The 26416-nt window shown below is 48.9% G+C and overlaps 1 protein-coding gene across 2 annotated transcripts in view; it reads right to left on the minus strand.

Annotated features, from left to right (window-relative positions):
* The window catches only part of raraa (retinoic acid receptor, alpha a), a 162890-nt gene extending 156464 nt beyond the window's left edge, over positions 1-6426 (minus strand). Inside the window, exon 1 of one of the 2 annotated variants that reach the window (XM_086141085.1) lies at positions 6289-6426. The gene's annotated coding sequence lies outside the window, so the exon portion shown is untranslated. The remainder of the gene's footprint in view (positions 1-6288) is intronic. The other variant, XM_086141087.1, reaches the window with a different exon arrangement.
* Between the last annotated feature and the right edge of the window lie 19990 nt (positions 6427-26416).

The following is a 26416-nucleotide window of genomic DNA, read 5'->3' on the forward strand; positions in this document are numbered from 1 at the left end:
GCGATCGGCTAGCCGGTGCGGCTTATATTGAGGTGCGCTCAATAGTCCGGAAATTACGGTATCAGAAAATGTGTGTGACTTGGGACTTCTTCCGATCACCAAACACCCGAGCACGAGGGTTCCCGAAGAACCTGCTCAGAATAGGAGCTACAACAGTCGTAGCAGCCGAGGTCCGTGTTTGTGGTTCCTCCGCTGTCCGAACGCACGGAAAAACAACTCGGTTCCTGAAAAGCTGCAAAAGGTTTCGACGCCGAAAACGCGTCTCGCCGTTCAATCCGACGACAACTATACTTTTTGAACGTCGAACCTTCCAAAAATGAAATCAATCAATACCAATGACTCCGGCGTATTTGGGTCTTTGTCTCATTTACCTAATTAGGAGATAAAACCAAAGACGAAAACGTGGCCTGATTCTTCGGGCGAATTAACTTTGTGAGTAACCCAAAATACCGCTGACGATCCATTCTGGGACATTTTGTCATGGGACTGTACGGCGGAGGGATTCGGGATGTGTGTGTGAGTGCGTGTGTGTGTGTGTGTGTGTGTGTGTTTAACCCGCCTCCGGGGCTAAATAGTTAAAAGACCGAAGTATCAATGAGACCCGAAAGACTCGCGTCTGTTTCTCTGCATTGGCTTCTTTCCTGTCCATCTTTCTCCCAATCTGTTTGTGATTTTCGGCGAGTACAAGGGCGCCGGCCCGTGATGTATTATCGCTATTTTCAAAACCAGGAGGCATCACAGCAGGAGTCGGCGGCGTGTGTGAGGGGCAGGACCAGCTGTCACACACACACACACAGATATACAGACGCCAGCGCCGAACAGAGCGGTTCAGTCGGGGGTCTAGTTATGAGAAATAAAGATGCTTTGATAACCAATCTGTCTATGATCAAATATGGGTCGATTTCCTGTAAAAGGGTCGAGTTTGACTGACAGGAGGATCCCGCGCTGTCGTCTAAGGATCATGTGACATCGGGCGCTCCGGCCGAACTTACGAGTGCATCAGTTTTTCGTGATTCGAGCCGTCGCTCGGTGGGTTTTCGAGCGGGGTGAGGGTTTGACTCCGCTGTTCCCGATGGTCCGTGAAAGCAGCGTTTAAAACGGCGGGATGCGCCGCCTGCCGCTAGCTAGCCCGCAGAAAATCGCGGAAACGGGAACCGTGGTAAAATCGGCGGGAACGTCAACAAACGAGGTGTCGGAAGAGTCACTCAAAGCCGGGCGGGGGACGGTTTGACGCTTTTAAAATCGCTAAATGAAGTTTAGCCATACCGTGTAGCAAAGTGCGCATGTTACATTAAGCAACACGTCGTAGCATTAAGTGCGTCCCGCGAAGCATTTGGAACCGCTACGCAAAGAAAATCCGTCTTGGCACAATTGATAGTTTTTTCATTTGACCTTCCGGGTCTTATTTTGAAAAACGACCGTTTCCGTCTTCGCCTTACCGCCGCACTGAACTCCGTCGCGCCATTTAACACATCGGCTACCGCAAGCTAGCCCTTGGAAAATGAGCCGGAAAAAAAAGTCGCCGACAAGACCTCAGAAGCGTCGAAGCGTCGAGGACCGCCGGCAAAAAGAAAGCTGTATTTAAAAGAAAATAAAGATTTCTAGCTAAGTTAAGGGTTCATGGCAACAGGTGATACACAAGCTCATGATGCAGTACTTGCACAATAATATAATACTGTAATTGCCTAATATAAAGTGTAATTGTTGTATTCAGATAACCGTAATTTCTGGACTATTGAGCGCACCTCAATATAAGCCGCACCGGCTAGCCGATCGCTATCTCGGGCTTCCTCCTGCGCACTAAAACCGAAAAAGACGTGTTCCTCGGTGTCGGAGTTGAACAGACTCATCGGTCCAATGTGACGAGGATAAATGTTTTAGCGCCGTGAAGCTCATTAGCCCCCCACAAAAAAAATCCATATATTAGCCGCACTGTTGTTTTAGTGAAAAAAGTTGCGGCTTATCGTCCGGAAATTACGGTAAACACTGTGAACTTTTTTATTATTTGAAGCCCCGCGCCTCTAACCGGCCCATTTTCATGCATAAAACTGATCCCTGGTGCAGAAAATGTTGGGTGGCGCTGCAATAGAGCAGCAAATGAAAAACTTTTTTCACAACCCGCCCATCTCCTCCGCCGCCTCCTGCATCTTCGTCTCATCTTCAAGGCAAATACACTTTTATTACATATTATCATTTCTTTATTTATAAAACAGATTTTTTTTTTTTTTTATCATTCAAAAACCGCGAGGCCGGAACGGATTTGAATTCATTTCAATGGGGAAATTGAATTCGATACACGAGCGAAACCGCTTCAACCCGTAAGTCGAGGTTCGCGTCGATGGCGACGATTTCTTTTCGGAAAACCGGGACGGAGCGGATAGAGATCTGCTTTCGGCGACCCCCGCCGGCCCGAGACCTGCTGGAGAGGTCCCACTGTGAAGGTTTGATGTGAATACAAACAGCGAGCCGGAGCGCGGTGCCCTGCCGCTTTAAGGCCGGGGCTGAAACCGTGTTATTCTACCGCCCTGACCTAATTGCTCTCTCGCTCTCCCCGACATGAACACTGGGAGCTGTGAACTCTGACACGTAAAGATTATTTAATACCATTAAAGGGAGAATAAAAGGAGACGGGTGTGAAAGAGGGGGAGCGTTAACCCTCGCCGGGCCGGCAGGTGTGTGACGGCGGCGTCGGGGAAAGGGGAATCTGTATGCGCAAGTAGGCCCGTCTATGTGCCGCCGGCCAACACGAGCGGGGCTTTCACATCCCGACATCACAGAGGCTCCGCTTCCCCCTCCGAAAAAAAAAAAAAAAAAATCCCGCTCGGCTTCGGCTACGCTCTCCCGGTATCATCTCCCGCCCTTCTCCTCTCCTGCCTTTCCCACACTCGCCCCGGCTCCCCAAGGCAATGGCGACGTCATCGGGCACCTCGGCCAAACCGCCGTAATATAGCAATTTCTCTCTACTTATTCAGACAGATTTGGGGCCTGTTTCATTTAGGTCAAGGCTGATCTTATTAGTCTGAAGCCACGCCGGCGGACTCCATCTGCGACGCTGATCCGTGAGCTAACCGGTCCTCTGCCCCCCACACACACGCACACACACACACCGCATTGACACGGTGGCAGTTTGCAGGTTCCCACTCAGGAAGATGTTTATGAACGCCACAGGAGGTCTTTCCTACCTGAGGCTATCAGACTTTTTAATTCCCCTTCCTTCAGTCGCAGGGAATCTTAAAATCTTGAACCTTAAAAAAAAAAAAAAAAAAAAAAAATCTCACCCACTTACTGTAAATTATAATAATTTATCTGTATATCTGTTCATAACTCTGCAATATTTCATTTCATAACAGCTACATGTACAATATTTTTTTCATACTTTTATGCACTCCTTATCTTTCACTTGGTACTTAAGACACTTTATAGTCTTCACTTCTTACTTAAGACACTTTATAGTTATTTGTATTTCTTAGTCTATCCTTTTTTTTGGTTTACTGTTTATACAATTTTCTACTATTATTTATTATTGTTATGTTTTTCTTCCAACTCTAGCACAACAATTTCCTTTGAAAAATAAATTTGTTCCTATTATTCTTATTCTTATTCTTATTCTTATTCTTATTCTTATTCTTATAACGAGGACAGGGGGGGACATCCGTCGGCCTCAGCTGGTGTGGTGAGTGTGTATGTGTATGTGTGTGTGTGTGTGTGTGTGTGTGTGTGTCACCCTTGCACAGCCACAGGCTAGATGGCTGCAGAACATGCTAAACTAAGCCTAGCTAGAGCCAAGCGTGTAGAAAATCGCGTCAGGATACGCGTCCTCCTAGATGCAGGTGGTTGGCATGTGGTGCGGCCTGCTATCTCCAGCCCGAGATCTAAACCATTTGCATGATTCATCTGTGTCAGGAACCCTGCTGGGTCGCAGACGCCGCCATCTGTAACGTTTCCTAACCACTTCAAAAAGGAGCGGCGGCCCTGCACTTGCGCTTTCCTTTTGCAGGAAATGTCAAAATGGCCAAAGTCCGTTTGGTCTCGCACCCGTACGGGGAACAGCTCCCCGGCGACGCATGCGAGAGAAGCCTCGTTCCCCGGAAATGAAACAAACCAGGTTCTCTTCCCTTCAAATAAACGTCATTATCTCCTCCGACCGCTTTTCAGTTCCCACGATGCGTCAAATTGCGCGCGTTACGAGAAACATCCCTAGTGGCTAAATTCATTCCTCGTGCTTGCAAAGGTGCGGGGACGGGAGCCGGGGACGGGAGCCGGGGACGGGAGCCGGGGACGGGAGCCGGGGACGGGAGTCGGGGACGCCCCCGCGGGCGCCGCGGCAACGCTTTCCTCCCGTCCTTCCTCCCATCCATCACTCAGAAAGACAATTTCTGCCGGACTCCGCGCTACTCCTGAAACTGCCCGTAGAAACTGCATTATCGACACAATGGCGAGGAACCCGAGGAACCCGAGACACAGGAACCCGAGCCGTCCGCTGTGGTCTAACGCGGGTCAGGCTTCTCTCGGTTTGCACATTCACAACATCCGGGTCTGAACCACAGCGGCCCGTTTCCCGCGTGCGAAGAACGCGTGAACGCATCGGTCACTCCACCGACCTTCTGGTCGCGGATCAGAAAAACACACATCAGCTTTAGAAAACGAGGTTATGGTTATTAATAATTAAAACACTCATTCATCTGGAATGAGTAGAACATAAACGTTATCCACTTATATAACCCTTTCACCACCTTCGTGTTACACTGGATTGCACACACACACACACACACACACACATGCTGTAAAACCAGACCACTGGGATGCAGACAGGAGACCACCAGGCTTCCCATTGGCTTAAACCACAGCTGAAGATGTTTCTTCACCTGTTGCTGTCTGCTCGGTGTGTGTGTGTTTGTGTGCGTGTGTCAAACACACACACACAGTCTGAGTCACTTCAGTAGCGTTTTTACCAACACACACACACCCATCCGGAGCTGGGTGGCACACACACATACACACAAAGGCCGGGCCCTGATCTCATGCTCGAGTGGGGGATCTCATTTTGCACCGTGCGTGTGTGTGTGTGTGTGTGTGTGTGTGTGTGTGTGTGTAGAGCAGCTTGAATGCACATGACACAAAGGGCGCAGCTGAAGTTTCTGTGTTTCGAATACAAACGTGACGAAAGGCGAAAACATGGAGGTCGGGGAAGATGATTGACACCGTGTCTGTTTGAGTCAACAACACAGAGGACAGGACTTCTTCTTCTTCTTCTTCTTCTTCTCCACACCACCACAACATCTCTGCCTTGTCTGAAGCCACGGGCGGAGAGGAAGCGTGTAAAGACGAGTATCATAAACATAATCCGGCACGTCATTCGGCGCGCAGAGGAATAACCGCAACACACCGAAAGGAGGGTCACCTGGGAAGTGCTTATTATGGCTTTCAATTGATTTGAATGAACGCAGAGGCAGGCTGTGGGTTTGCAGGACATCTAAGGGGGTCGGGGGTGGGGGGTGGGGGGGTGCTGATGCTGCAGGGCAGCTTCCTCAAGGGTTCCAAACAGCGTTTGTGTTGTTTGATAACAACAATAATGGGATATTTTATTTATACTCGCTTTTCTTCAAGCTCAAGTACAATGATCCGAGATGTTTAAGACCTTCCTTCCAACCAGGTGTGTGTTTCCTGCAAATATTTAGTAGATGCATGCGTGCGTGTGTCTGTGTGTGTGTGTGTGTGGTGTGTATACAGCCCCGTTTCCTTCTATCTTTTTTTTTTTTTCAATTTATTTATTGCTCTGAGGCGCGGTGCCAAATTCCCAGGCTGCCAATTGTGGCACATTCCGGTGCAGAAAAGCAGAAAAACACGCACATCCGTGCACTTTCAAAGACAAGCTGTCATGCGGGACGGCGTTGCGGGTCGGCCACCGTGACTGACTTCCGGCGTGCCTGTGCGTGTCTCTCCCCCGCACGGGGTTAGCCTTGCGTGCTAGCCGCGGTTCTGGAGCGACGATGCGTTCACGGAACCCGGCGCGGACTCGGACACGCCGCGATCCCTCCGCGGCGCGGGACGCACGGCGGGTCGGGGGTTCCGGCGATTCCAGCACCGAACCATCCACGTCGAACTACGTGGAGGCGTGTTTTAATTTTTTTGTTTTGTTTATTTTGTTTTGTCCTCCGGAACCCCCGACGCGTCACCGTGATGCGTTCACGGTCCTCCGCGTCGACGCCGCCGCCGCCGCCGGCCGGAAAACGCGGTAACGCGTTGTCAAACGTTGCCAAGCATGCAGTGACAAGCGAAGCGAAATACCTGGGACCTGTTGGCTCCTCCTCCTTCACCTCCTCCTCCTCCTCCCGCAGATCCTCCCGGGCTGAAAGCTGGAAGTTCCGCCGCGCAGCTGCGTCTCCGCGCCGCGACGCTTCCCGGCAAACTTTCCCGGCCGGCTCTTATCATCCAAAAAACGGCGTCTCCAAACGAGGAACCGGCGGGTCGGCGAACCGCAGAGTCCGACCACCACCACCGCCACCACCGCCGCCGCCTCCGCCCCCCCTCCTTCTCCTCAGAGAGCAGTCAAGTTCGGCGCGGCTTTCACGCAGGCGACCATTGCAGTCGTGTTCACCCGGCGGTGAAATCCAACACCGGCGCGCTGACGCCGCCCCCTTCGCCCGCTCCGGAGGGCCCGTCCTCCGCGCTGCGTCCTCCGCGCTCCGGGGCTCCGCGCTCCGCGGGGCTGGATGTCCCGCTCCCTCCAGATGTGCACGCTTCGCTCTGCAGGGGACGAGATGCTCCGCTGCTCTGCACGGAAATAGTCCCAACCTAAGAATGAAATAAATAAAATGCGCGTTTTTTTTTTTTTCCGTCCCGGGTGGGGGTGGGGGTGGTTGGGGGGGTTATGTAACTGGTGATATTTGGAAGTAATGCAAGCAAGTTTGCAAGGCAAAGGAAACGCAGTTCTAATGAGAGTGTATTATCTCGAATATCGCAGCCTCTCACCAGAAGTCATATGTTCCAGATTGTGCCGCCGCGGCGATAATGACTTCCTTCGGCTGCAGCGACCGATTCATGTATGACTGAGACTTCAAGGTCATAAAAATGTGTTATCCATCTCACCGCTTTCCTTTTTTTGTCATGCATATGGATTAAAAACAAGACAGGGGTGGTGAGACACCGAACCGTAGGATTCACCCTTGATCCGAATAAGTGTGAATCAGTGGCGCGTCATCTACGCCTTCGGGGGCCCCGAGGCGCCACGTGGCCCCCGAAGGCGAGACTTCACCGCTAACTCCAGGTCAGCGGGGACGGTCGATCGATCGGGAGGTTGGCGGTCGGATTCCCGACTCCTTCTGTCTGCGTGTCAAAATGTCCTCGGGCAAAAACGCTCCCGACGGCCCGGTTAGCGCCTTGCATGGTTAGCGCCTTATGCACGAACGCAAAAGCTATAATAGCGTCATGTCCGGACTATAAGGCGCTACTTTTTTCACATGCTTTGAAAACTGCGGCTTAAACAGTGATGCATCTAATTTATCGATTTTTGGGGGGCTAACGAGCTTCACGCCGCCAAAGCATTTAGCCTCGTCATATCGGACCAATGACATTGACGTGAAAATTTGTCATCAGCCGTGTTACAGGCACTGTTCGGAAAAAACAGTGGATATTACAGGTATGTATTTAATTAAAAGTCAAAAAAATATATAGACAAGTGCAGCCTATATATTGCGAGTTGCACACTCAATGTTTTACTTGCACTGCCAACACCATTCATATTTATAATTATGTTTACAAAACCTATTTACTGTCAAAACAAGTCCAAATGCACTGTGGACAGCAAAGTTATAATTAATAACACAATTAATAACACAATTAACACTTTGAATCTTCAATCTATATGTACGCATATATTTATTTAGTTATTTTTAGCCAGTGCGGCTTTTATTCAGATGCGCTAAATAGTCTGGAAATTAATGTATTTGACGCGTGAATGAGCCATTGAACGGTCTCTATATCAGAACCAGAATATTTTTTTATCTTGTTGAAAGCAGCTCCTGCTCAGAGAATAAAGTGGAGAAGACACAAAATAAAATTCTATGTAAAAAATAGAGAATAAAATAGCGAATAAAAAAATGCAATAAAAACAGATAAGATTAAAAGAAATAAATAAAAAATAAAGTTAGAGGTTTGTTAAAAAATAAATGTATAAGAGCTGATTATAAAGAATAAAATAGCGAATAAAAAAAATGAAATAAAAACGGTAAAGATTGAAAGAAAGAAATAAGAAATAGAGTCAAAGGTATGTTAAAAAATAAATGTATCGTATAAGAGCAGCGCCATCGTGAAAAAAAATAAATGAATAAAAAAAATATATATACACACAGATATATAGATATTTACATGATTACATATAGTTTTTATGTGTTTTTAAAAGTTGAAATGTGTTTTTAAAAGCCGGGTCACCACAAGATACAATACAAAAAAAAAAAAAAAAAAGACATTTGTTAACAGGACATATCAGACTCGTCTGACATTTGCTTTGAAAATAAAACCAGCTTGGTTTTGAAGGCTCTGACGTTTGCTTGCATTTCACGCACAAACCGTTTTTTCCCTTGTAGCTTCATGTCCAGCTCATTCATGTGTGTCAGTGTGTCCAGAGGGCTAAAAGGCCAAATCACAAAGCCAATCTGTGTCATTCAGCCCAGAAAAATTCCCAAGTAGCTCCAAAAATGAAATAATCTCGCGTTTGAAATTCCACATTCATCGATCCGATCATTCAAACATTCACATCAAGTATGAATTCTGTACCGATCTTTGGCGGGCCGGATTAAAACAACCAACGGGCCAGATGTGGCCCGCGGGCCGTAGTTTGCCCACCCCTGGAATTGACCATAAACTACATTTCCCACAATTTATGCCAATTCAAAGTGACGCCATGAGATCGCAGTGTTTCCACATCAATGCCGTTTTTAACCAGTGGAATTGAGAAATACAAATGATCTCTAAATGTCCAGAAAGAGAAAAGTTGATGCAGTTGGAAGGATGTTTCAAGAAAGATGGGAAGGGAAATACATGTTTGTGCTTCAGGGAGAAAAAGCGGGATGTCTTTTGTGTTACGAGGCAGCATCGGTTGTCAAAGAGAACAATCTACATCGGTATTTTGACACCAGACACGGAGCTAAGTATGCTAAAGTTAGCCTTCTAGACAAACAACAAATTGATCTGGATATAAAATGATATTTTTCTTTATTCGCTTATTGATTGACGGAGTAATGCAGGTTTCTTAACCTGACAATATAAAAGGATTTATGTTATGCTATGTTAAGATAAGATAAGATAAGATAAGATAAGATAAGATAAGATAAGATAAGATAAGATAAGATAAGATTAATTTTATTGATCCCAATACAGGAAATTCCTTTGTTACGGCAGTGTAACAGTTATAAAGTAAAAAAAAGTAATAGAAATATAAATATAAGTAAAGATAAAAATATAAATATAAATATAAATATAAATAGAGAGACAGCAGACAGAAGATAGCAAGAGATCCACCAATAAATGGACAGCAGCAGCAACATCAGGGATAACAATGGACAACATGACGGAACCGCAAGGGTGAAAAATACACAAGCAGAACTAAACGGCAATATAAATAGAGTGACAATAGCGTGAATAAAATAAATGAACAAAAATAGACAGGATAGTGTTCGTGAATGAATGGGGTGAGGCAGTTACATTTATTTTACATTACATTCAGTTACATTTATACTGTTACAGTTACATGCGGGCAACCATTACGCCGATGTGGACCTCGGTGAAAATGAGTCATAGAAGATATCGCCGACACTCATCGAGATGGTGAACGCTAGTCCGTCTCTACATGCGTCCCCTGCGATCGACCGATCACGATCGGATGACGCGGATTATGAACGAACCAATAAAAGAATTCAGAAGAAAATCAAAATAAGGGATCGTCCTGTATCCCTGACAGTGTGTGTGTGACTTTTGTGACAGGTGGTCTACGTCCCGCACCATTGGACCAAGGCCACCAGACGGCCGCTGCCCCCCCCCCCCCCCCCTCCGCCCACGCGTTACCTCCTCTGCTGCTTTTCGCCCCCCCACCCACTCCCCGCCACCCCAGCGGCAACAGAGGGAGCGCAAGAACACAGTATCCTCCTTGTTTCCCCCCTCGTGCCTCGGAGGCTTTCTCAAACAAAAGCCGTGAGTGGCACTAAGCTGTGTCAGTTGTCACACATCACCACACAAGTCAGGAATGCGGCGCGGGGGGGGGGGGGGGGGGGGTTGACACGGGACACACGGCATGCGAACGGCCGCGGACTGAGGGAGTCATCAAATGCTAAAAGCGCATGGCGGCGGCGGCGGCGGCGTCTGCTGTCATAACAGAGCGGGTGAATGGATGTAGCTGTCTTATTTCACCGCCCTCTGACAGGTGGAGAACCGGAATAGCGCCCAGAGAGAGCGTTTGCGAAGCGGGTCCGGCCCCCCCCCCGGGCCCCCGGGCCCCCGGCCCGCCTCGACCCCCGAAACGCCGAGGGCCCCCGGGGTCTCCTCGGCCCCAGCTGCTTCCTCCGCATGTAGCCAGATTTACCCTGGAAGTCAGCGCAGTTGAATCTTAATGGATTTTTCTCAGTCTGGAAGACGTGACCTCTCGCAAACTGCGATCCGGCGTGCACGGCGGAACGCCATGTGACACTCGTTTCATTTCATGTCGTACACGGAGCCCGGCACGCCCCCTCCTCGTCCTCCTCCCAGACTGTCAAGCTTGAGTTAGCGGCGCGCCGGGAACGCGCCTCCGCTTTGTGTCTGGCAGGCGTGCAGACGCGGGGAATCGCAGCCTCGGACCCGCTTTGAGAATCTCGCCCTCCATTTTCAGGAATTCCCGAGACGTCGCTCCGGGTCGTTGGAATGCTCGCGTCCGACCGGCGCGATTTCTTTTCATTTCCTAATAGTCGGATTGTTGCGGAGGGTCGGATCTCCCGGCGGGATCCAGAATGAATGAAGGGAACTGAGATGATTAACAGGAAAGGAAAAAAAGAAGAGATATTCTTGCAATGTGAAATTCTGTCGGTTTAACTCTTTCCTCGCCACCGAACATCCGACGAAATAAATTCTGAACTCTTGGAAACAGGAAGGAATAAAGGCTTTTTTGTTTCCAGACAGAAAATATATTTCATCGCCATCCATTCTTTGGTTTCAACATTGGCCGCTAACGCTCCGCGTGGGGATGTAACCGCACTCCGCGGACCCTTTCCACATTTTCCAACTTCGCGTCTCGTCGGAGGGCCTCGGTGTCGCCGGGCGGCAACGCCGTTGCGTTCTAGGAAACGGCGGGCCTCGGCGCTCTCCAGCTGGAGCGTCTCTCCGGCCCCGATTGCAAACGGCGGTAAAAGCAAAACCGGAGCGTCCGTCCAAAACCGAGTGAGCGATGGCATGTTGGCCGTGTCCGCCCGCGTACAGCCGGCGCTTGAATTCGAACGCAAAACCGAGCTGACAGCGAGTAATATCCTTACATTTAACAGACAGACGAGAGCGGCGTCGATTCTCCGTCCTCGTCGTTGCCAAGCAGTCAAATGCAATTATATTCACGGTTCCCATCCGTTTCCTTAAGAGGCCATTAGCTGGAAAAATTCCCCGACCGCTTTGTTACTTGGAAAACATCCAGGCCGTGAAACGCCGCCCAAATCCCGCCACGCCGGATCACCGAAACCCTCGGGCAAAACTCCCCCCCCCCCCCCCCTCGCTCCCGGCGGGGCGCGATTCGTCACGCCTCCGCGATCGAGTGTCCGTCCCGGGAGGTCCGGCGCTAACGTTAGCCGGCCCGACGGACGGCGAATGTGCGCCGGCCTTCCTCGGACCCTGGACTTCGCGGTCTTTTAACTCTCCCGGTCCGCGGCCGCCGCCCGCGTGGAAGCCACATATTTATTCGAAACTCCCGGCAGCCGGCGATTCATCACCCCGGCTCCCCCTCGCCCCCTTTATTAGCTTGTCATCTCCAGCGGAGAGTAATGGAGAAGCCGTGGAGCGGCAGCGCTCCGCGGCCGGGCCGAAGGTGCCGCCGGATCGCTCGCTACCTTTCCAGACAGGTAATAATAAGATGGAGATGTATATGCCGCGCTGAGAGGGCGGCTCGGTTGCGGAGGGACGAAGGGCGGGCGATGAGACGGTATCGGTCCGCGTGGAAACGGTTAGCGGCGCCTCGTTTGAAGAAACAACTTTCACTCGGAACACGTTGGAATAACGTGCCACCGACGTTCAGGAGAAGGTTGATTCGCTTCACTTTTATATCACCTGCGAGAGAGAAAACTCCCATTATTCTGTTTAATTTTCTCCTTCTCATTTTTTCCCCCCTCCTGGTAAGAAAAAGGTGGAAGGGGGGGGGGATGATTTTTCAAAACCTCTGACAGCCGAGCCTTTCGCAGGATTCAGTCCATCTGAAAACATGTGGTAAGCCTTGTGGAATGTCTCAAATGATTCCCAGATGTGGGCTGCAGACGGCTTTAACCCCTTGTTTTCCCGCCGAGCCGCGGCACGGAGGTAGAAAGGAGAACCTTGCGGGGAAAAAGAGTAAAACTCTTTACCCGCCCTCCTCCTCCTCCTCCTCCTCCTCCTCTTCTTCCCTTTGTCATCAAGTTTACTTTGAAAAAAAAAAAAGCGGCACGGCGCGCTGAGCTGTGGCTTCATGTCGTTTGCCGTAAAGCTAAAAAAGTCCTCTTCTGGTGCATTAACCAAGAGTAACGAATGCGAGAGCGACGCTTTTTTCCAGATGACTCAGCAGCGAGCCGCCGATCTGACTCCAGTCCGGAGGAGGAAACACCTCCGCCGGCCGTCGGCCCTCGGCCTCGCCGACGTTTCCCTCGCGCGCGAGCTTTGTTTCCCGGCCTATTCAACATATCCCGGCGTGAAAGAGGAGGACGACTTAATCCGTCTTAATGCTTCACTCGGTCCGATTAAGTTTAGGGGTGGAGGGGGGGCTCGAAACAAGGTTGTTGGATTATTTCATGGAGGACATTGTTCCCGTGGTAACGCTCCCAAAGATGGCAGTTTTGATGAGATAGCGAGGTTAGGGGGCGGCAGGGGAGGAGGAGGAGGAGGCGGGAGAGCCAGACTATTAAACAGGGTGGAGAGAATGAGCAACAAACTCAAGTGACCCCATTCCCCGTCCTCCCTCTCTATCCGCGGCTCCCTCCCTCCCTCCCTCCCTCCCTCTCGTAGCTCAGCTCGACTTGAAACAGTCGTCCGACGCACCCGCCGGACCGGGACCCGCTCCCGTTACGCCCGATCGCAACGCACGCAGATAGAATTGCGCTAATGCGGAGGGCGGACGGAGAGCGGCGGGGACGCTCTCTCCGACGGCGAGCCGGCGAAAAGAGCGACGCCGGTGAGGGGTGGGAGGGAGAGGGAGGCAGAAAGAATTGCTTTGTTGCTGCGAAGCTCTTAGTGGGATCCTGTGGGCCATATGAGGCCAGCGCGGGCTGGGAAAGATTGTTACTGCTTTGAGCTTCCACATGTGAATGCACCGCAACCCCCCGCCCCTCCTCCGCCTCTCTCCCACAAGCCTCCCCAAGGAGAGAGCAGCGTTTTAAAAGAAGCACAAACAACTGCCAACTCTAAATTTTGTCTTTTTTTTTTTTTTTTTTTATAAATATATATTTCTGAAAGGGAGAAGGGAACGGCGGGGGCTTTCTGCATCCTGTGATGTTTTTCCTCGCGAGCGGCTCGCCGATCCGCTGTGAAGGTCACCTGTTATATAAACAGAGTAGGTTTTCCGCGCCCGTATCCAGAGGGCGGCGGGCTCCGAGAGGAGGAGGTCGTATTTGCACAGCTTTCGTTTTCACACTTAAGAACGAATTTTCCATGTTCTGGTCTGTCGCTGGAGATGGAATGTGTCGGTCATGCTTTTGGTGCAGCGTGAATGTGAAAAACACAATGGCGGTCGCACCGCGCGCGCACGTATCCGCGCGCACGCCGGAATTACAGTGTCGTCGGCTTGTAATCCGCTCACGACAAACGCGGCGAGAAAATCGTTTGACGTGCAAAAACCACGACGCAGAGTCTGGTTTGGGGTTTCCCCCGGCTTCGCCTGGAAACCCTGATGGCGGCGCAGTACCGGCGGCCTCCACCGGGGGCAGCGTGCCCGAAAAGATGCCGAAACGTGACGGGAACGAAGATGATTTTGGAAAACCCGAGGCCGAGCACGTCCGAAGCACCCGAGTTACATCAAAATGAGTGAGCGGTTGCGGCCGCCGGTCCAACATGGCCGCCCTCGGACACACCGTACGAGTTTCCGTGACGACGGCCGCGGTCGCTAGCTCATGTGACGGTGCGATTCCTGACGCAGGTCTGTCACCGGCCAATAGAAATGCAGACGCGCCGATCGACGTGAAACGGTTACGTTTGTTTATCCTCCTCTTCCAAAGACGAGGGGGGATTCATGCATTATGTGCACGGTGGAGGTCGTGCACACTCCACACAGAAAGATCCTTCTCGTCCTGAGGCGACTTCTTCACGGTCCAAACGCTTGCAGTCGGGAAATGAAGATTTGATGGAACGCACCTCTAAACGTAACCTTTTGATTGACAGGTGGGCGGGTCCGAGTCGAGCCCCGCCTCCCCTCCGGTTTGGATTCCATCACAAGAGCTTCCTGCCGAAGGTTAGCATCAGCGAAATATCAATAAACGTGAACTCAAAATTGAAGGTGTGTTAGATTTCTCTATTTAGCTGCCAAACTGTTTGATCAGCGTATTTCAGTCGGGAAAACACATACGGATTTATTTCAAAAGCAAATTGTGAGCTGGAGATGATTTTTTTAAGCTCCAGGTTCCTCTTCACCTTCTGCTGCAAGATTGTTCGCCAACCCTTATTATAGCTTTAGCTTTAGCACGATATGTACGTGACATGAGACCGACTGAAACCTCAAATCATCGCTAATCAATCAGGAAGTCGCTTCCCGCGGGTCCTTTGCCCACAATGTCAGTCAAAGCCTTTAAAAGTAAGACTGTATTTACTTTGCGATACGTCTGGTTGTTTTTCAAGCACTTGCACGTGTTTTGCTGCCGGGCTCGACGCTCTCCTTACCTTCGAGATGCATCACGCGGCCTTGGGGCTGTGAAATTTCCTCCACAAAATAAACATCGCTCGCTCACTACTTACTATTTTGGACTTTGAAGGGAGCCAGGCGCGGGTTTCGGCGCCGCTTCCAGTTTAAATAAACGACGCTAACCGGCTCCATAGGGGGAGACGTGACGCCGGTATGGATCTTCTCAAAATGCTCATTTGAAGCACGTCTGGCCACAAGTGAGGTTTAAAAGTAACACTAACATTTATCTTATGCCGAATTTGGAACGGCCGACGGTATCTTGCAGCCGTTCCACAATTTGCAAACGTGATTGGACCGAACGGATCGTTACACAGTTCATTTCAGAGAGTTTATGGATCTGGACGTGACGCATCCATTTCACAAGCCGCCCCCACTTTGACGACGACGACGTCAGCTTACGGGAAAACTCTCGGGTCGGGTCGCCGTCACGTGGCGTTGCAATTACACGGTTTGGCCACCGTGTCGAATTGTCGTTTTTTTTCGCGGGCGAGCGGCACTGGCGGCTGCGAGAGCCCAAAAATAAGATTTCAAACGCAAACGACTGCACCGCCGAATGCTGTAAAAGGCAGATTCGCCCGTGGCCAGTCGCCCGCTGGAGCAGGTGTTTAGAAAACCGTGCTAATTTTGGTCCGATAGGCGTCAAGCCCCGCTTCCCTCGGACGGCGTCTTCGTTTTCGGATCACCGGGGGCGCCGGTCACCGACGTGCTTTCCGTTCCGGGCAAACCCGGAGAGTATGTCCCCTTAATTAGACCGCCCCGTGAAAATAATGGCGCATTAATGACATTTCTATGGGGGCCAATGAGCTGGAACAACACAGGGAAAGAGTAAATCACAAATCAATTCCAACAAATGTAATTAAGGCTTAATTAGCCTCCAGAGTGTCACTAGAATGCCGTTGGGGGGGGCGTGATGTGCAGGAGGAGAGCCAGATAGGGGAAGTGAAAGAGAAATTAAGACAAAGCGAGAGAAAGTGAGGAGACGGTGTCGGACTTTCGGTTCTTTCTGCAGCACGTCCGACCGTCGCTGAGAAAATCGACGGCGTGTCGCGCCGCCGCGGCACGCTAATACTTATCGACCGACACCCTGAAGTAACGGCGGCTCCCGTATGCTAAGCGTGTAGCTGTTGGCGCTCGGCGGTCTGGTTTTTAAAGACGAGTTTGAAGGCAACACTTCCAGCGTGGAGCCACACAGCCCGGGCCGGGTAAAGAAGTGCTAATTCTCTATAAAAACAGCAGCGTGTATGGTTAAGCCCTGCAACATTCTGGTGTTAAAAGAAAGGAGGGTGGAGGGGTGGAGGGAGAAAAAAACAACAGAAGTGGGGGGGGGGGAATGCAAAACCGCAGGGAGTCTTGGAGAGGACTGGCTTGCTTCTCTGGATGCCAGATCACACAAACACAGACTCCGGTGCCAATAAATGAGCTTCATAAACTGCAATTAAAACCCCGGGCACTAATTTAGTGGAAATGGCAGCCTGTAAAAAAGCAAAGAGTGTCAGAGGAAGGAGCGGGAGACGGAAAGAGGCTGGAAGGAGGAGGAGGGTTGGAAATATCTGGACGGCATCGACGTGGACGTCTGAGGAGATATGACAGGCTCACTTAGTTCCTGGCTCAGGAGCGCCGCGCAGTAATCGGCAAAAACGTTCATTTTGCAATTAAAACTGCTGCAGCGCTGCAGAGATCACCTGCAGACCTGAGACGTGACTTCTCAGGATTCTTCGGCGGTGCTGGTCGACTCTGGAAAATATTCTTCTTATCCTTCGGGCTTTTCCCTTGAGGGGTCACAACAGCGAATCAACCTTCTCCATCTATCCCTATTCTCTGTATCCTCGTTTCTCACACCAACTAACTTCAAATTCTCTCTCTCTACATCCACAAATCTTCTCTTTGTCCACCTTTCCTTTCATTCCGGCTGATGGTCCTCTACCTCCAGAGACGTGCAGTCAGTAGAGGCACGGGGAGGCCGGGCCTCACCTGTCATCATGGAAAGAAAAAATGCAAAATGAAAAAAATCAATTCAATGGTTATATTTATTCTGTGATTGAGTTATTTTCCACGTGGCTTCACCATTTTTAGTTATTTTTTTTCAAAATTGCAAAGAACAATTTCGCATATACTGTTCGAATATGGAGAGGAGACGTGACGCTGCAACCAGCTGATCCCGCTATGGATTGCGCAATGATTCTGCTAACTGTGCTAGCATGCTATGGAAGTCTCTGCGGATGTCACTATTAAAATACACTTCTAATATTTGAACAAAATTTCCATAGTTAGCTGATGTGTCTAATGTTTTACGTCAACAACTGTAGCGTGTTTCTCGTAACCATAAAACGTGTGCGAAGAGACACTAAGTGAGGCACACAGTGACGGTGCCTCATGGTAGGGGGCGCCGCTGATCCCAGGGATCCTTCTTACTACTCAGCTACAGAATAATAGAATTAGCAATAGCAAGCTACAGTAAACAGTTAGCAAGTCAAGTGCAGCCATCCATCTATTTTCCCCGATCCCATGGGGCTGTATAGCTCACAAACGGTGAGGGATGAATGTAAATCTCCTGGGCAGCTTCTCAACTTTTTTGGCCCAGAAGGATCTCATTCAAACTGTTCTTGAAGCGACAAAGTTGCCCCGGCTGGTGGTCACCGTTCTGGCTACGACAGCATCGGCGGAGCGCTCATTCTCAGCACTGAAAAGACTCAAAACATCCAGTCGGAACAGGACCGATCGAAGACGACCGTCTTCACTGGCAGCGATTTCCATTAAGACAGAGAGACTTTTAAAACTGAAGAAAGGTAAGGAAGACTTCGACAAGCAAGTTATTGATGCTTCAGAATGGACCGACGCATGGACTTCATTTATAAGTAAAGGTAAGAGATAATAAGGTTATTTTTACATGTGCTTTCTTCTATGCTACAGTTTGTATATATAAAGAGCGCCGATATGATATTTTAAACAAAACACGCCAACTGCTGCCAGTAAATTGGTGAAGAAGCTACTCTGTTGGGTTCATATGTTTGTAAATCAGACTGTGATGACGTCAGCGCCTCACCAGCCACGAACCACACCGTACGTCGCCGTCTACCTCATGGCACCCCTGACACTTTTCTCCACCCATTCCTGCTTGAACCCGTTTTTTTTTTTTCCTCTTTTCCACATTCTCCTACGCTCTTCTTTATCTACACTCCCTGTCGCCTCACCGTTCCACCTCTCATTCACACACACACACACGACACTGGAATATTCAAAGTTGAGAAACACAACTTGAGATTCTGCACGGCTCTCCCTCAAGCACAGGACGGGTGGTTTCGGCGCTTCTTCCTCCCCCGGATCCAAAGTGCCGCTTATATGTTATTCATGGAAACATGCATGTTGTTCAAATGTCCTCCGTACGGTAACGTCAACAAACATTGTGCCGTATATATATACCGTATTTTCCGGACTATTGAGCGCACCTGAATATAAACTAAAAAAATAACTAAATAAATATGTGTGCATATATAGGGCGCACTATAAGCCGTAGGTGTCCACGTTCTAACATGAAATATTTACACAGGAACGTTAAAAAAAAAAAAAAAAAACGCATACCAGTACCATCTAGAAATACGCAATGGAAATGCTTTTTCCAAACGGTGCCTGTAACACGGCTGATGAAAAGGATTAATAATAAATAACACAAGGAAAAATCCATCCATCCATCCGTCCATCCATCCATTTTCTATCCCTGCCTTGTCGTACTCCAGCTGATCACTATCTTCTTAAGTCGTCTTCTTCAGAATTTCATGGTCATTTCATTGGTCCGATGTGACGAGGCTAAATGTTTTAGCAGCATGAAGCTCTTTAGCGCAAAAGAAAATTAGCCGCATCGTCGTTTAAGCCGCAGTGTTCAAACCGCGTGAAAAAAGTATCGGCTTATTGTCCAGAAATGACGGTATCACTACAGATGCAAACGCTACGACACTTGTAGCGTTTGCATTCGTTGGGTCTAAATCCCAAATTCATGCACAAGAAAACACGTCCGGGCGACAACAGGCATGTCAACAGACATGTCAGTCATGAATGAATCAAACGCGGTTGAAACCGAATGAATGCATGAATTACTAAGCGGCGTCCAAGCCGGCTCAAGCTGCAACCGCGAGGCGGTTTCACCTGCGTGCACGACAGGAGGGGAAACAGCGTGCGTCCAGTCACATTTCCTATAATTGCTTATCGACTGCGCTGTCATGTTCGGACCGATATCAGAAAAAGGGGGAGACGACAGCAAACTGTGACGTTGAGTGTGTGTGTGTGTGTGTGTGTGTGTGCCTCATGTATCCAAAGTGCAGAGAAATTGAAGAGAGCTGAGAGCAAAAATGCATGTCAGTCATCGGCTGCTGACGTGGGCGATCTGTTTGTCTTTCTAAGCGAAAGGGAAAAACAACTTGGTCTTGATCATAATCTGTGTTTCCTGTGTCAGCCTTTGCCTCCCTGGTTGATCCCCCCCCCCCACTTCTCTCTTATTCTCTCTCTTTCTTTTTTCTTACCGCAATTCTAAAGTGAGACGTCCTCGTACTTTTAAGAGCCGTGTCAAAAAGCACCCGGAGTAATTTGATCATTTAAAATGAAATATTGAATGAGAGGGCCTTTTCCATGTGATACCGCAAAATCTAATCACCCCGCTTCTGAGACCGGAACTTTGCCATTTGTCTTTTGGTTTTTTTTTTTTTTTTTTAGTGTTGCAACATGCATGATTGAGACATCACCTGAAGTCATCGCCAGCTTGGAGTCACATGTGACTTTATGTGAGGGTAGAAGGTGGGAGAAGATCAGTCATCAGGTGTCCTGCAGAGATCCTTTATGGGGCCTCTGGATTCATTCATTCATGCTTATCCTGTCCTCAGGATGTCCCACCTGTTATTTTTTCTGGGTCATAAAGCATGGCTGATGTCATAATGAAAAAATAAATTAAAAAAACATTTTTCACTGATCTGATTCATAATTGTATTTTCTGTATGATTCCAATCTTTTTTAAAAAAAATTCTGAATTCATACATTTGTACGAATGTAAGCCAAGTGTAAGCCAAGGTACGTCATCAGAGCTCAACTCTGCCCACGCAGTCCCTCACAAACTGGACTGCGTTGTGCATGCTTATTTCTATATCTAAACATGTGATAAAACTATTCTCGCTGATTGGAAAATAAAACTAAGAGAAAAATCACTAGGTGAGGCAGACAATACTGCGCCTCACCTGAAGGGGGCGAATGCGAGTTGGCAGGTGTTCATGACTGCTGTCCCTCTAAAAGCAAAGTAGGATAAAATAAAACGAATAAATCAAAAAAGAAAAGAAAAGAAGAGTTGACAACAAAGTGGCAGACCTTTTTGTGGAGTCTATTATTTCATTCAGAAATAAAGAAAACACCACAAATTGTTTTCAGTTTTATAAAAAAAAAAAAAAATTAGATGAGACAATCGGGGATACGAAACTCTTTCGAGTTCTTGCAATTGTAAGTTTCGTTCCAAAGGAAGTCGGTGCCTCGCCGGCCATGAAATTCCCTGCACGCCACTGTTTTGGACGATGGGGGAACCCAGAGACCTTGGAGAAAACCAAAGCAAACAGGTGGAGAGCTTGGAGGCTCCACACAGAAAAGCCCCTTGTTGGAGTCCAACCAGGGACCTTCTGGCTGTGAGGCGGAAACAGCGGAGCCGCCATGCGAGGCGCTAGCTAGGCCAGGTGCTAACATTAGCACATTAGCCTGGTCAAACGCGATCGCTGCGAATGCCCGAACAGGATACCGGAGATCGTCCGGCTGCTGCAACTAAAGACAGACCTGACTTTTTGCTTGAATCGGACGCTTGAGGAGATACGGATGGAGGACAGGCGCGAGAAAGCGGCGTGATTTGGGATTTATTTTCTCTGGAGATGCAAAGCAGGGAAGTCATGTAAGACGGCGTGAGTTAAATCGAACTGTCATTTTTTTCCCTCAGATCAGGGTTCTTCTTCTAAACCTACATGGCGTGATTCTAATCATTATATCAGTCAGGTTGTGTTTAACGTCCGTTCTCGTCTCTGTTGAGCAACCTCGGATGCTGATTCGAGATCCATGTCAAAACAGAGATAACCTGGGTGACGCCGCCTTCGACCATCTAGATCTGCAGTTTCCAAAAGGCATCGATTCTATCAAAGAGGCTTCACACCGACGCCACCCTCACGATTAAATCCGGCGTTCACGTGCAAATCGTAAAACGCAGCTCGCTCTTCCAACTGTTAACTTTTACAGTTTTTATTACTTTGCAACTTCGCAATTGGGAAACGCTGTTATTGATTTGCATCTGTGAAAATGATTTACTTGTGTTTCGGTGTGACTCACTCGCTCGCTCTGGATGTCTCATTGTTTGGCACGGAGCGGGGAAACGATACTCGCGGAGGAGGGAGCGCTATTTCCCAGCATCTCTGGGTGACACACATTATACCTGGACGGGTCCGGATCGGGCGCAGACGTGAAACAAGGCGATCCATCGCGAGGCGCCGTTTGTGAAAACAAACACAATTCATTCATTCATTCATTCATTCATCATCTGGAGCCAGCTGTGATTGGGTGAGAGCCGGGGATCCATCACAGGGCCGCTGATACAGAAATACAACCGTTCACCCTCTCATTCACAGGTAACATAGATTTAAAACTATTCACCCTCTCATTTCCATGTCACATGGTTTTGAGTTATTTGGCAGAGTGGCGTCTTCTGAATAACAACTGCTGCTACTTTGGATTTTCGGTTATTGAATTGCAATTTTTGTCAGTCGCCTTGGGTAAAAGCGTCTGCTAAATAACTGTAATGTAATGCATAATTCACTCTTTCATTCACATGTCACACTGAAACATACAACCATTCACTCAATCATTCAAACGTCATAGACAGACAATAAAGTATAGAGACTTACAAAAATTACGTCATATAGACATTCAACCATTCACCCTTTCATGAGCATAATGATTATTCACTTCCTCGTTTACATGTCATATAAACATACAACCATTCACTCCCTCATTCACATGGCGTATAGAGATATAAACATCATCCTCTCATTCGCATGTCATATAGAAACGTACTGCATTCACCCTTTCATTCACACGTTACATAGAAACATACGAGCATTCATTCAATCATGCAAATGTCATACAAAGACATTCATCCATTCACACAGCAAATAAAGACATTCATCCATTCACCCTGTCCTTCAGAGGTCTGGCCCGAACAAGGGATGGGATGTCATTTTACAGGATATCATTTGAGCATAGAGAGCTCTGTTGTTATTGTTTTGATTATAAACATAAGGAATGCAGAAAAACTCGACTTACGGGTTAATATTCACTACATTGTGTTTTTGAAAAAAAAAAAAAAAAAAAAAGACGTAATATTCCAAATACCTATTCCTCGCCTCTTTATTCTCCTGGACATCACCTACTCCAATAAATCCCATTTCCAGTGACTGTTTCCAAGCGGCTCTGAGTCTCTACGCCGCATTTTTGCCGGCAGAACAGAGGACCGGGACTGACTTCATCATATTTGTAATGTCATAAATCACACTTGTAGGATTTAATGTGAAAACAGCCTCTCCGAGTCAAACCCTTTGAAAAAGGAGGCTCCGGTTTTAAGTCGATTTTCCGTTCTAATCACGTCTTCACATCTGCGGCGTTGATGAAAACAGTTCATGTGGCCATAACTCTCTGTTTTTGACCATCTGGTGCTGAAGTGGATGGAAGTAATAACACAGGCACCTGCATGATATAAAATAATCCCATGCAAACCGCGCGCTCAGAAACTGAAATAATACGTCTCGGAGTCCTCGGAGCTTTACGGCGAGCCCGTGGCATTAGACCGAACAGGCGCTCCACATAGCCCGTTGTACCCCGTCAGCAGCGGAGCTACCTTCATGTCCGGCCAAAGTATTTTCTCTTGTTCTGGAATTAAATATTCATTTCAAAAGTCAAGCGGGGTAAAAGTAAGAAGGAGGAGGAGGAGGAGAAAAAAAAGAAGGAAGAAAAAGGCCATTAAATGTTTGCGAGAAACAAAAAGCCATGCCGAGTGGAGGAAAGAGGAAGGGTGGCTGTGTTGGGTTGTGAAAGCAGAGGATTCTTTCGTAACTCCTTCATCGTAGCTTCATCGACAAGTCTTGTGCCGATGTTTGCCGGGCTGGTGTCCTCCCCCCTCACGCCGCCGCCAATCTATTAGCATCATGCAGCCTCTGGCGTGGGTCCAACCAGGACAGTGCGACCTTAATCCCGGCGTCTGTCACGGAGCCTCTTGCACATCTGGCCACCTCCAGATGCAGCAGTCACGCCCGCTCCGTCGGCCGCGGCGCTCCGTCGCCCTGCGGCCGCAGCAATAATCCCCGTGTTTACGGCCCTCTTCCGGCGAGCTAGCCGTTATTAAACCGCGCGGCCCGGTTTTAGCTTCTCGTTTGAGGCGAACCCGCCGTTCGACGCTCCCCGCTTTTGGTCCAGCCAGGCCGTACCCCCTCCCCTCCGGCCCCTCCGGCCCTGAATATCTGGGTTAATGCATCGTCTCGCTGTCTGCACGCCGCTCTGCTCGCCCAGCCGTCGTTGCCCCGACTGATCACCTGCTAAGCGCTGTTTATCGGGAAGGGGAAGCATTCGGCTGCTCCGATGAGAGGTGATCATGTCCTGAATTCTAACGGTAAAATAAAATATACCGTTGAAAAAGCGGCGACATTTTTATGCATCTGTCTTCCTCTTGCGTGGGTTTGAATGAGATTGCCAGCTCAACGGTGTTACTGTCAGTTTTATCTCCGGAATGTGCTAAAATATACAAACTTTGTATTGTAGGTGAGCAAAACGGAAGGCAGAAAGAAAAAAGAAGTGGCCCTGTGATGGATCCAGGGTGAACCCCCTGGAGGAGGGACGAATGAATTCATATTTAATAATGATAATAGTTCAAACAAGTGGATCCGGTTTTTATATTCATCAACAATAAAAATCGATAAAAATCGGGTACGCTAGCTCGCTAGCGAGCTAGCTAGGCGATTAAAAAACATGCGAGAGCTGCGACGGTGCCAACAACAAACGAATAAATGTTTTCGCTCGTTCACCCGGCCGGCCGTCCTCCCGACACCATTTGTCGGCGTCTATATTTAGACGTGGATTAATACTTATCTGGCGCCTTTGGGAGGTTTCGCGGCGGTGAGGCTGTGAACACAAAATATCTGGACGCAGCAGCCGTCACGTGGGGTGTTTTCTTTTCTCCCCGGAGATTGGGGGGGGGGGGGGGGGGGGGGGGGGCAAAAAGAAGAGGGGAAAAAAACAGAAGAGCGGAAAACACGGTCCCCGCCGGACGGCGAACCGGCCGTGGCGGGCAGGCAGACGGCGAGCAGGCGACTTCCTCCGGGGAAATCGCTTGAAACGGGAACATGAGTCCATGTTTCTAGATGCAGACTGGCCTACTTTCAGGAGTCCAGTCAAAACTCCCTCCCTCCCTCCCTCACTCTCCTTCTTTGTGTTCTGTTGCTTCTCTCCGCCGTGGAACAGCTGAACAAATCATGCAAAGTTAACATCAAAGTTTGCTCTGGAAGGTCAGCGGATCTCTAGCAGAATTCTGTATTTCGTTGTGGAGGAGCCAAACTGATGGGGGCGGCGTTTTTTGTTTTTTTTTTTTGTTTTTTAGGTTGGATGTCAATCCTGGTTTTCTATTCCATCATCTGCTCCCTCATTCTCTGACCTACCGCCCCTTACTATTTTGGATATCCCCCTCCTTTCCCATCCCTCTCAGTCAAGCCTTTCACTTCCTCTCTCGTCCCCGCCGCTGAGGACACCGACTCGCCCGAGTGGAATGCCGGCCTGTCGCATGATATTATGGCGGACGCAGGGGGGGGTTCGCGCGGAGTGACGCGAGATGTGCGGGGCTGAAATTAAAAAAAAAGAAGATCTCCGCAAAAAAAAAAAAAACAGGCGGCGTTATCCCCGCCGAATTTCCACCGGGACACGTGATCTCCGGAGAGGTCACACGAGGACTCGGGCCGGATATATAGAGCATGTCTGTCCGAAGAGGATGACGGGACAAAGAATGGCAAGAAGAGGGGGATGGGGTCGGAGGTGGAGAGAGGAAGGGGGGCGAGAGGACAACAGGTCTGCTCATTTGTTAATCCTCTGAAGGCCCCCTACCTCTGATCTGTTCATCCCATTCTCTCGCTCCAGTAGAAAGACACCTCCCCCTACGACACTGTGATAAGATTTCCCTGGAGAGAGTCAGATGCTGCCGCTCCTCCTCTCCCTCTTTTGCTCCATCCCTCTCATTTTTTTTGTTTTTTTGTCGTTTTCTGAATATTCCTCTCTTCCGGAGTCCCCCCCCCACCCCCCGTGAGGGAGAAACCTCCACGGCGGGGAGGCTCTCGAAAACCCAAGGTCACCTCCTGATAGAGTTACGCTGCCGCGCGTGGACTATTTCACAAGCCATGTTTTGTAATATTTGATGTGCTAAGAGCATGTGTTCGTGTGTGTGTGTGTGTTGAGACGTAAGCCGTGTGTTTTCAAAAACAGGATGACCTGCACGTCTTGTATCCCGTGGCAACAGAAGTGTTTACACATCCGGACTTTTCTCCCCCACATCATCACTTTTCCCTCAGACCTTGCTGGGTCAGCATCCCTCTGGGATAATATGTGGGCGGTTATATATTATTATCATAATAATACACCTGCGAGTTTACAGCGTGACTCCCCACAACTTACAACCTTGTATTAATCGGAGCGCGTAAAACGCTTTTCAGTACCTGCAGTACGTCGGGAAATGAACCGGCGGTATCTGCAAAGTGATGGACGGTGTGAAATATTTGACCAAATAGAATTTCCGTGATAAAATAAGTGTTTTTTTTCTCATTTATGTGTGGTGGAAAAGCACTTGCCTCGGTGACGGGCGGGCTGACAGACGGGGTCGGACAGGAATATCCACGGGGCGAGGTGTTTGCAGATGACACCGTGACACGTGCGGAGAACACGGAGCAGCCGGAGGCAAATCTTAGAGGTTTGACCCGGACCGACACCTCTGCCGTGACAGGTATCTGCGTGCAACCCATGCGGTTACACCGAGGAACCGCAGGTGCGGCAAGTAAAAGCACTGATCCGAGTATTATCCGGTGGTAAGATAAGATAAACTTCATTTATCCCCCATAGGGGAAATTCTTTTGTCACAGCGGCGTAACAGTGTCAAAAATAAAGGTGAATATAAATATAGAGAAATCCAGTGGCGGGCTCCATTTATCCCGTTATTAACTGTTGTATGGCTATAAAACTGTCAGTCTTTTTAGGATTTCCCTATTTGTCTTCACCTTTTCCTTGTGTTTCCCTGCA

This window comes from Fistularia commersonii, chromosome 33, assembly GCF_037954325.1.
Source record: "Fistularia commersonii isolate RoL2024-O1a breed Wild chromosome 33, RoL_Fcom_v1.0, whole genome shotgun sequence".
Lineage (NCBI taxonomy): Eukaryota > Metazoa > Chordata > Actinopteri > Syngnathiformes > Fistulariidae > Fistularia > Fistularia commersonii.